General features: G+C 46.4%; 1 protein-coding gene across 2 annotated transcripts in view; it reads left to right on the forward strand.

Moving 5' to 3' along the window:
• Nucleotides 1–1330: 1330 nt before the first annotated feature.
• Nucleotides 1331–13781, forward strand: part of Ifit2 (interferon induced protein with tetratricopeptide repeats 2) — a 33059-nt gene continuing 20608 nt past the window's right edge. The window contains exon 1 of one of the 2 annotated variants that reach the window (XM_042262795.2): nucleotides 1331–1581. The gene's annotated coding sequence lies outside the window, so the exon portion shown is untranslated. The remainder of the gene's footprint in view (nucleotides 1582–13781) is intronic. The other variant, XM_076562536.1, reaches the window with a different exon arrangement.

Below are 13781 nucleotides of genomic sequence, written 5' to 3' on the forward strand. Positions count from 1 at the left end.
GTAAGAATATCTGCATGCAAGCCGGGCGGTGGTGGCACACGCCTTTAGTTCCAGCACTCGGGAGGCAGAGCCAGGATTTTTTCTGTGAGTTCAAGGCCAGCCTGGTCTACAGAGCAAGATCTAGGACAGGACCAAAACTACACAGAGAAACCCTGTCTTGGAAAACAAAACAAAAAAAAAAAAATCTGCATGCTGGTTGCTTTTAATTGCTTGTGCCAGAGAACATAAGAAACTTAGTTTTTAATGATCAGAAGAAAATGGGAAACATGTGGATATCATCATTCATTTGGGGACAGCTAGAGGAGTTGGATGACCTCAATCGGGAGGCCCAGCGGCCAGCTTTGTCTATGATACCCAAGTCCAGGGAACCTTTGCATTGGGTGCTTCTAAAAAGTACATCTCTGCCCTTCTCATACCTGAAAAAGTAATACACCAATTAAAGAGAGAGACAGAGAGACTCCTATAATGGATGTCTGAAAAACCCAAGATACATTTTTATAGTATCTTGATTCCAATATAAAAAGTATTTATTTACTTGTTTTGAAAAAATGTTTTTGACTGATGTGCGTTCTGATGGAAGTTCCACCTCAGCACCCATATAGCCAAAGAGTCTGGAATGTTCTGGTGGAAACTCCACCTCAACTCCCCTCCCCCATCTCTCTCTCTCCCCAAACCCTGCCCTGTCTCAAGCCCTCCAAACACTGCTCCTACCCCAGAGGTGCTCAAGACCGCTCCCACGGGATATTTAAACTGCACCCTAGAAAACAGACACAGGATTTTTTGGTCTTTCTTCCCCATCTCCTCTCTGAGGGCCAGAAAATCACCCAGGAGCATTTATTTTTATCCATTAAACCTGGGCTTTTTCTTAATTCAGTTTGATTTGGTCTGATTTGAACTGCTGTGTCGGCGGAGAGGCTTATTAGGGTGCAGAAACTTTTCAGTGTGTTTCCCTTAGCATTCTAGATCTTGACCCATGGATCGAACTAACGATCCTGTTTATAGCCACTGGAATCTGGTACAGTGATTCTTGAGCCTTGACAAGAAACAAAAGGATGAGCAGCAGGCTCAGATGAAAGGGAGATGGCCACCATTGGGATGGAGTTTCCTCAAGTTTTCTTTCTCTTAGAATACAAATAGCTGCAAAAGAATTCCATTTGTTGACAGCTGCTGCTATTACTAGAGGGCAATGCTGGCACAATTTCTCCTTCGTCATTCCAGAAACAAAGAATGGATTGTATTCCCCAATGTTTGTTTTACAGTGAAGACATTCTACCCCTGAAGACACTGCCAAAGGGCTCGCAGGGCAGTGCCTTGGCTAGAACAGAAGCAGAGCTTTGTAATGTGTCGATCTGGCTAGTCTGGATGGTTCCCCTGAATTTCCCTCTCAGTCAGGGCTTTTGCATTCTATTTGGAGAGTAAAAAAAGAAGCAGCCGTGTTTATCTTCATGCTTGGCAGCAGACACCAGGTATTTTTGCAATTCCTAACACACTGTGTTCATCTGCTGGCTCAACTCGATGATGTGCAAGACCTGTAACTGCTCATTTGTCCGGGTCCTTTGACATTTCTACGCTGTGGTCCAGGTATGTGCTTAGGTCCGAGACAGAGGTTCAGCTTTGCAGTGGGAGCTGGCCTAGGTTCTGGTCTAGAGAGACAGCAGCCTGTCCCTGCACGGCCCATCTCATCACCCTTACTGCCTGCTTTGTGGGCTTCAACGTAGCTGACACAGGGGATGAAGCAAGAGCCTCACAAAGACTGTTTCGGCAGCGCCTACAAACACCCATGACCCAAATCCCTTTAAGTTCTGTTTCTCTTTCCAAACTGTGACTAATCCAGAGAAGCACCGAAGAAGGCTGGGAATTGGAAACCTAGCCAGCTAGTTTCATTTCTGCAGATTCTGGCTGTCACTTTGTGGGAATTATTGCTGTAACTCTTGAGGGCTTTAAAGTATAGGAGTTGTCCCAAATGTTCCTCTCACTTCCTATTTATTTCAGCTCCAGGGCTACTGGTTGACTCTTTTTTTTTTTTTTTTTTTTTTTTTTTTTTTTTTGCTAGGTATATAAGATGCTTTATAGATACCTCTCTGCAGTGTATAGAGATTACGTTATGACTTCATATGTGAGGCGTGGGGCCACCACAGATCAGAGTATGAGTTTTTTATTCCATCCTGTTAATTTACAGAGAATGTTTCACTGAAGTGGATTAAGCTAAAAAGAATTGTTTTAAACACGTAGGTCCTGGACAGGCTGAAATTACCCCATCCTTGTAAGGTAAAGAGGGCACTTTCAGTACATTTTTAAAAATTATTTTAGGTGTATGAGTGATTTATCTTAATGTATGTCTGCACATAACCTGCCTGCTGCCCTCAGGGGTCAGACAAAAGTGTCAGATCCCCTGGGACCGGAGTTACAGATAGTTGTGAGCTGCCATTGGGGGCTAAGTCTGAATCTGATCCTCTGGAGGAGCAGCCAGTGCTATTAATCATGAAGCTATCACTCCAGCCTCTGCAGGTACATTTAAGGATGTACTCTTTCTTGGAATGGTGTGTAAGTCTGGGGTCAGCATTTGTAACACTCTGCAAATATATCCCTAAATGTATCATTTGGTGTTGTTGTTGTTGTTTGTTTGCTTGCTTTTGTTGTAACTTGATTGTGTAGTTCTGGAGCATGAACTTCGTAGATGACAATGTCAGGTCAAAGGTTGGACATATGCTCACTCAGGTCACTTAGTCCTGGTTGTAGAGCCAGAGCACCAGAATCAAAGATCCTCTGCTTACAATGGTACAGTCTTATGCAAGTCCCCTATCCTTTTGTAGTCTATTCCTGGGCATCTAAAAAAGATAACGACTACATACATCAGAGATTAAACATAATAGATGGAAGACACAAAACAGTTCCTGGCTCATAGTTGGCAACTCACTTTTAAAAGGTTGTCAAGGAGTTCAAAAGAGGTAAAAAAAAAAATGCAGCTCAGGAACACTGAATCCGAAAGCCCCGGAGAGTGTCCCACAAGACCAGTTCATGGGAAGAATTTGTCTGTCTGTGTCTATATCTATATATCCCATATATATGAATTTGTTTTGAGGATAATTTGCTATCTGGGAAGAGATTCTGACTGCCAACCTATTCTCACTGGTTAGTGTTCTCAACCAAAAAAAAGAAAAAAGACCTGAATGGAGAAAGGATTTATTTTGGTTCATGGTTGCCTGATACCATTGTGTTTAAACTTGTGCAAGACAGAAATGTCACAGGGGAAGGGCGTGGCAGGGGGAAATTACTCACCTGGTGGCCTTCAGGAAACAGAGAAAAGAAACAGAAGGGGCCAGGAACAAGGATCCATCTCCAGGGACCCATTTCCTCTAAGAATGCCCCCAGTTTCCACTCATTTGAAATAATTCTATCGTAAGTCCATCAATGGATTCATCTATTACTTAGGCAAGAGCCCTCATGATTCAAAGAATCTTTTGTTAGGTTTGAAGAAAAGCCCCAAGCACCCCAAAAGGGCAGGCCCACCTGACTATGTCCGAGACGACAGTCTGGGCTCAGCTCAGGATAGACGGTGATTCTCAATCTGTGGGTCGAGACCCTGTGGGGTATTGTATCAGACATCCTGATACCAGATATTTACAGTAAGATTCCTAACAGTAGCAAAATCACAGTTCTGAAGTAGTAAAGAAACAGTGCTGTGGTCGGGGTTCACCACAACGTGAGGACGTATATTAAAGGGCCGCAGCAGCATCAGGAGGGTTGAGAACCCCAGGGGCCTAGAAGCTGACAGGGACACAAGTGTTAGGTTTTTGTCTGCGTTGTGTTCTTACCCTTTGCAAGGAAACGTCACGAAACACGACAGAATCCGCTTATAGCGTTTATTAAAAACAGAGGATAGAAAGTGCAGGCCTGTGGGAAAGACACGTGCGTGGAGAAGAGGGGAGAGGGAATATCGCGCCGGACTTTTAAAACCGGCTGGGGGCGTGGCCAGGTCACGTCACTACATGGTCATGTTGCGCACTTACATCACCATGCAATGGCACGGGACTCTGATCACGCGAGACCCCTTGGCCCGGAACTTGCTAGGCGGAGGTATCCTAGCTACGGGACGCTCTTTTGATGCGGAAATGGCTAGGCGGAAGTGTTCACCCAGTAAATGTAGCCACGTTGTGAACCCTTCATTCCCGACTCTTTTACTTTTAAAAAAAAAAAAAGAAAAATTGTGGTTGACTGGGTGCGGGGGCGACGTTTCTCTCAAAGACTGCTTCCAGCTGAATAGTGGGCGTCGGCTGGCTCTTGGGGGGGGTGAGGGGTATCTTGTGAAGTCCGGGAGTAATGTTGGAAGTCCTGGAACGACGTTCTGCCTTCTCCTGGTTCCGCGGCTGTCCATCCGTGCTGGTGCTGGGGACCTCCTGTGTCGTGGCTTGAACCCACGCAGACGAAATTCATCAGACTAACCTTTCACACCCCCCAGGAGCCGAAGCGGTTCCTGACCAGGAGCCACACTGGAACTATAACACCCAGAGTGGCTGTCTAGCCAGAGATAGGTTTATTACCTGTCTCCTGACAGGCCTCCGTAAGGCTGCCCTAAAACCAGTAAACTATGAAAAACTAAAAATGGTGATCCAAGATAAGGATGAAAATCCGTCTAAGTTCTTAGAGCGGCTCACCAAGGCTCTACTTCAGTTCACCAGCTTAGACCCGGAGAGCCCTGAGGGCAGGCAGCTGTTAATGACCCACTTTGTCTCTCAGAGCTTCCCCGACATTAGAGACAAACTTAAACGTTTGGAGAATGGCCCACTGACTCCGCAGGCAGACATGCTGGCAATAGCTTTTAAGGTGTACCATGGTAGAGATGAAAAAGCCCATAGAAGGAGCTGCCAGATGCTGGCAAGCACTGTCCGACCGGCTCCCCGAAAGCCGTCTGGTTCCTGTTACAAGTGCGGGAGAGAAGGCCACTGGGCACGGGCGTGCACCAACGGCACACGAAAGGCACCGGCAAAGCCTTGTCCGAAATGCCACAAGAGGGGTCACTGGTCAGCTGACTGTCCTGATGTCCCAAGCGACACAGGAACGCCAGATGAGGATGAATGTGACAACGACTCTCCGGCTGACTTTGTAGGCGTGGCCTACAACGAGGATTGACGCTGCCCGGTTTCCGCCCCGGCCACTCCCATCTCACACAGGGAACCAAGGGTAGTGATCAAAGTTAATGGGCACCCCATCTCGTTCCTTTTGGACACCGGAGCTACCTACTCTGTCCTGAGAGAGTTTTGGGGGCCCACCTCTCCTTCTCGTCTCCCTATTGTCGGGGTTGGGGGACAGCCTTATCTGCCTCAACAGACACCGCCACTTAATTGTATTTTCAGAGGCATCCCTCTCACACACACATTCTTAGTGGTGCCAAGCTGCCCTGTACCTTTAATGGGGAGGGATCTCCTAGCTAAGGTAGGGGCGTCCATTTCTTTCGCCCCACACATGTGCCTTATCCCAGACGCGCCAGCGGCTCCCCTCCTCCTCCTCCTAGCTACTAACTCTTCTGACTCGGACAATTCTTTCCCCTTACCAGCTTCTCAGGTAGACCCAGAAGTCTGGGATACCCAGAACCCTTCTATTGCTAGACACCATCAGCCTGTTATTATCCAGCTACAAGATCCTGCCAGGTATATCACCCGAGCTCAGTACCCTCTCTCACTCGAGAGCCTGAGAGGACTTAAGCCCATTATTTCTGACCTCCTCAGGAAAAAGCTGCTCCGCCCAACTTCTTCACCTTTTAACACCCCCATACTTGCAGTTAAAAAGTCTAACGGAACCCACCGCCTGGTTCAAGACCTCCGGCTCATTAACTTTGCAGTGGTCCCTCTCCATCCGGTAGTGCCTAACCCCTATACTCTCCTATCTACTATCCCCTCAGGAACCTCTCACTTCTCAGTTCTGGATCTCAAAGATGCCTTCTTTTCTATTCCTCTCAGTCCTCAATCTCAAAATATCTTTGCTTTCACCTGGACCGACCCTGACACTCACCGGTCCACACAGCTGACCTGGACTGTTCTGCCACAGGGATTCAGGGACAGTCCACACCTATTTGGTCAGGCTCTGGCCTCTGACCTGCTTTCTCTGTCTCTCCCTGATTCTAAGCTAATACAGTATGTAGATGATATTTTACTCTGTAGCCCATCTTTACAGGTTAGCCAGACTAACACTTCTGCTCTCCTAAATTTCTTATGCAGCCGGGGGTACAGGGTATCTCCTTCTAAAGTTCAGCTGTCAGCTACCCAGGTCACCTATCTAGGTCTATCCATTACTCCAACTCACAAGGCTATTACTGTAGACAGGAAACGTCTAATCCAGTCCCTTACAGTCCCTTCCACTAAACAGGAAATCCTGTCTTTCCTAGGAATAGCGGGCTTTCTACGGTCCTGGGTTCCGTCTTTCTCTCTCCTTGCCCGCCCCTTATATGAGGCAGCTCAGGGCTCGCCACACGAGCCCCTCCTCCATCCTGTTACAAAACCTTTCCAAAGGCTTCAGCAGGCTCTTCTTCGGGCTCCAGCGCTCCATCTCCCAGACTTAACTCGTCCGTTCTCCCTTTATGTAGCAGAAAAAGGAGGATTCGCCCTGGGAGCTCTAGGGCATCAGCTGGGACCCTCCTTTGCACCTGTAGCTTATCTGTCAAAGAAGCTAGACCTTACCAGTCAGGGCTGGGCACCTTGTATCCGTGCCTTAGCAGCTGCAGAGCTCCTTATTCGGGAATCAAAGAAGCTAAGTTTTGGGTCATCCATTACTGTTTTCTCTCACCATAACTTGTCCCATCTTTTAACTTATAAAGGCTTACAAACTTTACCTCCTTCCCGGGTTCTTTCTCTCCAGGTGGCATTACTAGAGGATGCCACGCTTACTTTCCGGACTTGTCCACCTCTTAACATTTCAAGCCTCCTCCCTCAACCTAACGCTGACTATTCTCCTTCTCATTCCTGCACTGAAACCTTAGAAGAGCTGTTACCTCACCCTTCACACATATAGGAGGGCACATTGCCTCAGGCTACTTATACCTGGTACACAGATGGCAGCTCCTTCCTATATGAAGGGACCGGTAAGGCGGGCTATGCCATAGTGTCAGACACTCAGGTGATAGAAGCACAGGCATTGCCCACACACACCACTAACCAACAGGCTGAGCTGATAGCTCTCACCCGTGCCTTCCAATTGGCAAAGGGACAATCTCTAAACGTTTATACTGATTCAAAATATGCTTTTCATATCCTCCTGTCCCATGCTGCTATTTGGAGGGAGCGTGGACTTCTCACAGCAAAAGGAGGATCCATATCTAACTCAGGTCAAATTATGGCCATGTTGGAGGCTTCCCACCTCCCCAGGGCTATAGGAATTGTCCACTGCCGGTCTCATCAGACTGACAGCTCCATCATCTCTAGGGAAAACAACCGGGCTGACCAGGCAGCCAGAGCAGCGGCCCTCCAGGGCCAAGTCTCACCTCACCCACCGCAGGGAATCCATACAGTACAGCCTACACCCTCACGGGAAACTCCAGACACCAGACAAATTCTTTCCTATCTACACCAACTCTTTCATCCTAATAATCTTGCTCTGTCTCAATTCGTAAAAGCTCACCTGCAGCCCACCTCTGAGGACCTACAGTTTTTAAGAACAATTACTGCCTCGTGTGAGATCTGCCAGAAAACAGATCCCAATACCAAGTACAGGAGTCAGCCTTTTCCCACCCACCAGGCTAGAGGTTCCCTTCCAGGGGCTGACTGGCAGCTTGATTTTACTCATATGCCCACTGTCAAGAAAGCTAAATATCTCCTGGTGATGGTGGACTCATTTTCGAACTGGGTGGAGGGGTTCCCTGTGTCTAATAAGCGGGCCCAGACAGTTGCAGACCTCCTTCTCCGAGAGATTATTCCTCGGTTTGGAGTCCCTGCTTCCCTCCAGTCTGATAATGGTCCAGAGTTCACTTCCCAGGTTTCTCAGACAGTAGCTAAGGCCCTTAATATCTCATGGAATTTCCATATTCCATACCGCCCCCAGTCCTCAGGAAAGGTGGAGCGTACCAACCGGTCTTTAAAAACTATTCTTACCAAGATGTCACAGGAACTTCATCTCGACTGGGTAAGATTATTGCCTCTAGCTCTCCTCAGGCTCAGGGCTCTTCCTAAAAAGCCTCTTTCAGTCTCTCCGTTTGAACTAATGTATGGAAGGCCAGTTCTAACACCAGGTCTTTTTTCCAAGCCTCCAGCTGTTCCAGACAGTCTGTTAACCCCTCTTTTATGTCATCTAAGGTCTATTCTATGGAGCTATGCGGACTGTTCACTGCCTCAGCCATGTGACAATCCTTGCCCATCTCCAATACACATTGGGGATCAGGTTCTTCTTTCCCCTCCGGGTCAGCGTCCTACACCCCTTTCCCCTAAGTGGCAGGGACCCTTCAAAGTAATTCTTGTAACCCCTACAGCTGCTAAACTCGAGGGCTTTCCTCACTGGGTCCACCTGTCTCACCTAAAACCTTTTATCTCACCTCCATCCCAGAAGAATCTCTCTTCATATACAGTGAAACAAACAGGGCCTCTCACTCTCAAGCTCCAGAGGACATCAGGATCCCCTGCTTTGCCACCAATTCCAGAGGAATAAGGTACCACCCCTTCCTTTTCCAACCAGGGCCACACAGAGCCGGAGGCAAAAAGGACCATCAAAAATATCCAGGCGGTAAGGAATAATGTAATACAATAATTTATCATTGTTCAATACTCAGCAACTGATCACCTGTGTTTCCCAAGTGTTAACCTAATAAGGAGAACAGGTGTCTTAAGTAAACTACCAAAGCAGGTGCTTTAAATGAATTACCTCTAATGAGGCTTGTCTCAGATAGAAATTAAGCAGAGTACTAAGACCAGATCTACCTCAGGTAAATGTCACATGCCTCTATCTGGGCAGGCCAAATCTACCTCAGACAAATGCCAACTCCAAAACAAAATAATAATGATTCTTTCTCTCTAAGCTCTCTCTATGTCAACAGTATCTTGTTAAATGAGAGGCCCCCAGCCACGACACAGGAGGTCCCCAGCACCAGCACGGATGGACAGCCGCGGAACCAGGAGAAGGCAGAACGTCGTTCCAGGACTTCCAACATTACTCCCGGACTTCACAAGATACCCCTCACCCCCCCCAAGAGCCAGCCGACGCCCACTATTCAGCTGGAAGCAGTCTTTGAGAGAAACGTCGCCCCCGCACCCAGTCAACCACAATTTTTCTTTTTTTTTTTTTAAAGTAAAAGAGTCGGGAATGAAGGGTTCACAACGTGGCTACATTTACTGGGTGAACACTTCCGCCTAGCCATTTCCGCATCAAAAGAGCATCCCGTAGCTAGGATACCTCCGCCTAGCAAGTTCCGGGCCAAGGGGTCTCGTGTGATCAGAGTCCCGTGCCATTGCATGGTGATGTAAGTGCGCAACATGACCATGTAGTGACGTGACCTGGCCACGCCCCCAGCCGGTTTTAAAAGTCCGGCGCGATATTCCCTCTCCCCTCTTCTCCACGCACGTGTCTTTCCCACAGGCCTGCACTTTCTATCCTCTGTTTTTAATAAACTCTATAAGCGGATTCTGTCGTGTTTCGTGACGTTTCCTTGCAAAGGGTAAGAACACAACGCAGACAAAAACCTAACAACAAGGAAACAGGAATTGCTGATGGCTAGATCCGAGTTTGCTCCCAGAGACCTGTGACAAGTGTTTCTTTTTGCCAGGAAGATCCACTTCCCTACTTCCCTTTGCCTGTGGCTGGTGAGGCATCTGGTTCCCCACTGACATGCCTGTGGTGGACACCAAAACCGTGGGGCTCTTCTAGTCCCCTCCCCCACTACTCCCAGTGTCCAGGCTGTTCCAGTTCATAGGCTTCCTTCTCCCCCACCCTCCAGTTACCTGTTTCTCTTTATAAGCAATGCTTCTCTGTTGTTGTTGTTGTTGTTGTGTTTCCTGCACCTGAGTCTCCTGCTGCCCCTCCCACAGCCCACCCTGAGATAGCTCTGGCCATTTGGATACATTTTTCTTTTTCACTCATGAGCAGTTCTGTTTGACGTTCTCACTGTGCTCTTGCTTACACTTTTAAGGATTAGCTTCACCAGCAGGCAAGTCGAACTTCAATCCAGGAGCCTTTGGAGGACAATTCATGGACAAGCTACAACGATTAGCTGTGATGCTATTCCTGGCTGAAAGATGTGGAAAGCCTGACGATACTGACTTCCTTTGTTTACATCTGTTGGGAACACTCTGTGGTTTGACCTTAAACTGGGATGAGTTCATCTCCCTTCTTATCCCCCACCAGCCCTCTAGAAATATTTAACCTTCGTTGCGTCATTTTCTTTCACCAGATCAATAAGTGTTCTCTGTTTTTATTCTTCAATTATTCTCAGAACTTCAGGGATAGAGAACACTGTTAAAAATGTGGTTGGAATTTCAATAAGTATTGAGCTGATGAATGAATAATTAGTGGATTCATGAATGGATGGGGATGGATCCTCAAAGATGGGACAGAAAGCCAAATATGGGTGCCTGGAACTCTTCTCAGCCTTTCAGAAAACAGCAAACAAGAGGAAACAGGAAAAAAAAAGTGCAATTATCTATAGAGAGAGGAAATTGTTTGAAAGAGCGTCTTTTGGGTTTCGAGGTCAGTGGCAGTACTTAGTTTTTGTTGCTATAAAAGTCTTATCATGGAGCCTCAGTTGGTCTCAAAATTCCCAAGTCTCCTGTCTTAGCCTCCCCAGAATTGGGATTCCGTGTGTACTGTGTACCGTACCCAGCCAAAGTGGCTTCTTTCATCCATTTCTTTGTCTCCCCAGAAAAATAAAACAAAGCCCAGTCTGCAGTTTGAGTTGTTCTGTTCCCCTTGAGGTTATTTTGTAGAAATAATCACCTCGCCTGCTTCCCTTGTTTCCGTGTTTGTTTTATGGAGGATCTCAGTTTCACAACTATACTAGGGAGGTAATTTGAAGCAGAGTGTTATAGAAATAGAGGCACAAGAGAGGCTATGTTGCCATGCTGAGAACCTTTCTCATGATCCTGGCTCTCAAGTTTCCCTTTCCTTTGTCAGTGTGACTGGGTCCTAACGTGGAGGAAGGGCCCTCGAGAGAGCAGCCAGGGGTCACAGCCTGAGAGAACACAACTTACTTTCAGGGAGTGTTTACAAGGTCGGTTTCGGTTTCTTGGTTCTAACTGACATTCCCAAACTGAAAAAGAAGTCACAAGAATAGTGTTTTGCATAACTGGCCTTGACTCAAGCAATAATTGTCAAAGAAAAGCCGAGATTTCAGCCACTCCCCAGAGGTCTGTAAACAAGCTTGGAGATGAGCTCTAGGCTGCAGAGCGCTGAGGGAGGCTCTGCTGAGGGCCATTCACCACCGGCTTTCCTTGTGCTAGGCACCATCCTCTGCTTCTCTCAGTCGAATCTCACACAAGCCTTCTGATATGGGGTGACAGGAAGCAGAGGCAGAGAGGCCAAGGACACACAGAAAGGAAGTCGGTCTATTTTACTTCAGAGCTTGGAGACTTGGTAATAGCCCAAAGTGTACAGTTATAAAGAGAGGCTTCAAGTAATCTGTTATGCTTTGGCAAAACAAGAAACTTCACAAAATATGATGAACTTTCAAAAAATGTCCTCTTAAACTAAGATTAAAACAATAATAACAGAAGCATATGAAATATATACTATATGTACACCTATGTAATATCTAACATATTTAACATATGGTGATTATATGGTATAATCATATAAATTATAAATTTTATAAACATATAAAATAAAATAAAAATAAGTGCTATATACTAATATAAATACTTATAATTTTAAATATTTAAATGAGTCACAATAATTTTACATTTCTGTATTTATTTTAAAAACAAAATAATTATATATTTATTACATAATAATTTTATATGAAATTAAAATACAAAAAAGTTTTAGATAAAATATATTATAAAAACATAAGCCCGGGCGGTGGTGGCACATGCCTTTAATCCCAGCACTCGGGAGGCAGAGCCAGGCGGATCTCTGTGAGTTCGAGGCCAGCCTGGGCTATCAAGTGAGTTCCAGGAAAGGCACAAAGCTACACAGAGAAACTGAAGGGTTCACAACACGCCCCCACGGTCACATATACTGGGTGGACACTTCCGCCTAACCAATTCCAGGTCAGGATAGGCATTTCTGGTTCAGGGCGTCTTTCGTAACCAGGATACCCGGCAGACCCGGACACCTCCGCCTAGCAAGTTCCGGGTCAAGGCATCTCGCGTGACCAGGATCCGTGACTTTACATGGCCACGTAAGCACGCAACGTGACCATGTGATCTACGCACACGCGTGGAGTAGTGACGTGACCTGGCCACGCCCCCAGCCGGTTTTAAAGCGGACGCCATGATTCCCAGTCCCTCTTCTTCTCCACACACGTGTCTCTCCCACAGGCCTGCACACTCTGTCCCTTTAACTCTAATAAACTCTATAAGCGGATTCTGTCGTGTTTCGTGACATTTCCTTGCAGGGTAAGAACACAACGCAGCTAAATAACTAACAGAAACCCTGTCTCGAAAAACCAAAAACAAACAAACAAAAAAAAAAACCCATAAAATAGAAGAGGGATTATTTTTTGTTTGGGGGGTTTGTTTGTTTGGGGGGTTTGTTTTGGAGATAGTTTGTTTCAAGAAAATGGCTGGGAGTTGGAAAAAAGAAGGGTAGAAATATGCAAGTTGTACTAATCATGAGTTTTGTCTGGAGTTTTGTCAGTCCACTTGAAGTGTACTGGTCATGAGTCCCACTGTGTCCAGTGCGTTCCCTGTACTTTAAGGATAACCGAGACCTGGCTTTTCCATAAGCTCTCCTGCTCTTTTCTGTGGCTCGTAGTCCTCTCCTTTACTCTTACTGAGCATTGAATCTGCCACTGGGTTAGCTCAAAGAGCCTTGTAAAGCCCAGGAGGGAGAATTAATTAGCAGATGGATGAGGAATGTGAGAAAGAGCATGGAGTTGAGGCAGAGGTTGAGAGACACCATCAGGGATGAATGAGCTTTTTAACTTAGTATTAGCTGGTAGAAAACAGGACAAGATGGAAGAGCAAAGACTCTCATTGCTAAAAGGATTCCAGATTTCCCCAATCTAAGGCCCTGTTTGAACCTTCAGCTGTATTCCAGGACTTCAAGCCAAAACACAGATGATAACAAAGATGGAGAAATCCATCCACACCCTGAGAAAGAAATTCCACTCCCCCACCCCCACCCCATCTCCAGGGAAGGAATAGGATTGACAGTTTAACCTTGGTTAAAGTTAGGAATACAGTGGCTGGTAAGGAAGTGGTCAGGTTCCTAGGAGTGACAAGGCAACTTAACACTGTGTTCTGGTCAATAATAGAAACCAAGGATTAAGGAATCACGTGACAGTTTCATTTGTTCATGGATTCAATTATCTGAAGTCAATTGTGATCTAAAAATAGTAAGTGAAAGATTCTAAGTATCAACAATTCCTTTAAGTGTGCACAATTTTAAGTAAAATTAGAAACAGACAAACAACCACCATCCAACTCTGTCCCACCCAAGACATAAACCTCCATGTCCCACATGTCCATGCTATATATGCTACTGTTCTGTCCAGATCAGGACCCCCAAAGAGACCACCAGAGACCCAAGATGTCCAGAATGCAATAGCAAGGTTTATTTCACCCAGGGCACGTGTGTGCTTAGTTCAAGCTAGCAGGGAACCCTCGTCCACCACACCTGACGCCTCGAGGCAGGGAGGAGAGTTACTC

This window comes from Peromyscus maniculatus, chromosome 1 (assembly GCF_049852395.1).
Source record: "Peromyscus maniculatus bairdii isolate BWxNUB_F1_BW_parent chromosome 1, HU_Pman_BW_mat_3.1, whole genome shotgun sequence".
In the NCBI taxonomy this organism is placed as follows: domain Eukaryota; kingdom Metazoa; phylum Chordata; class Mammalia; order Rodentia; family Cricetidae; genus Peromyscus; species Peromyscus maniculatus.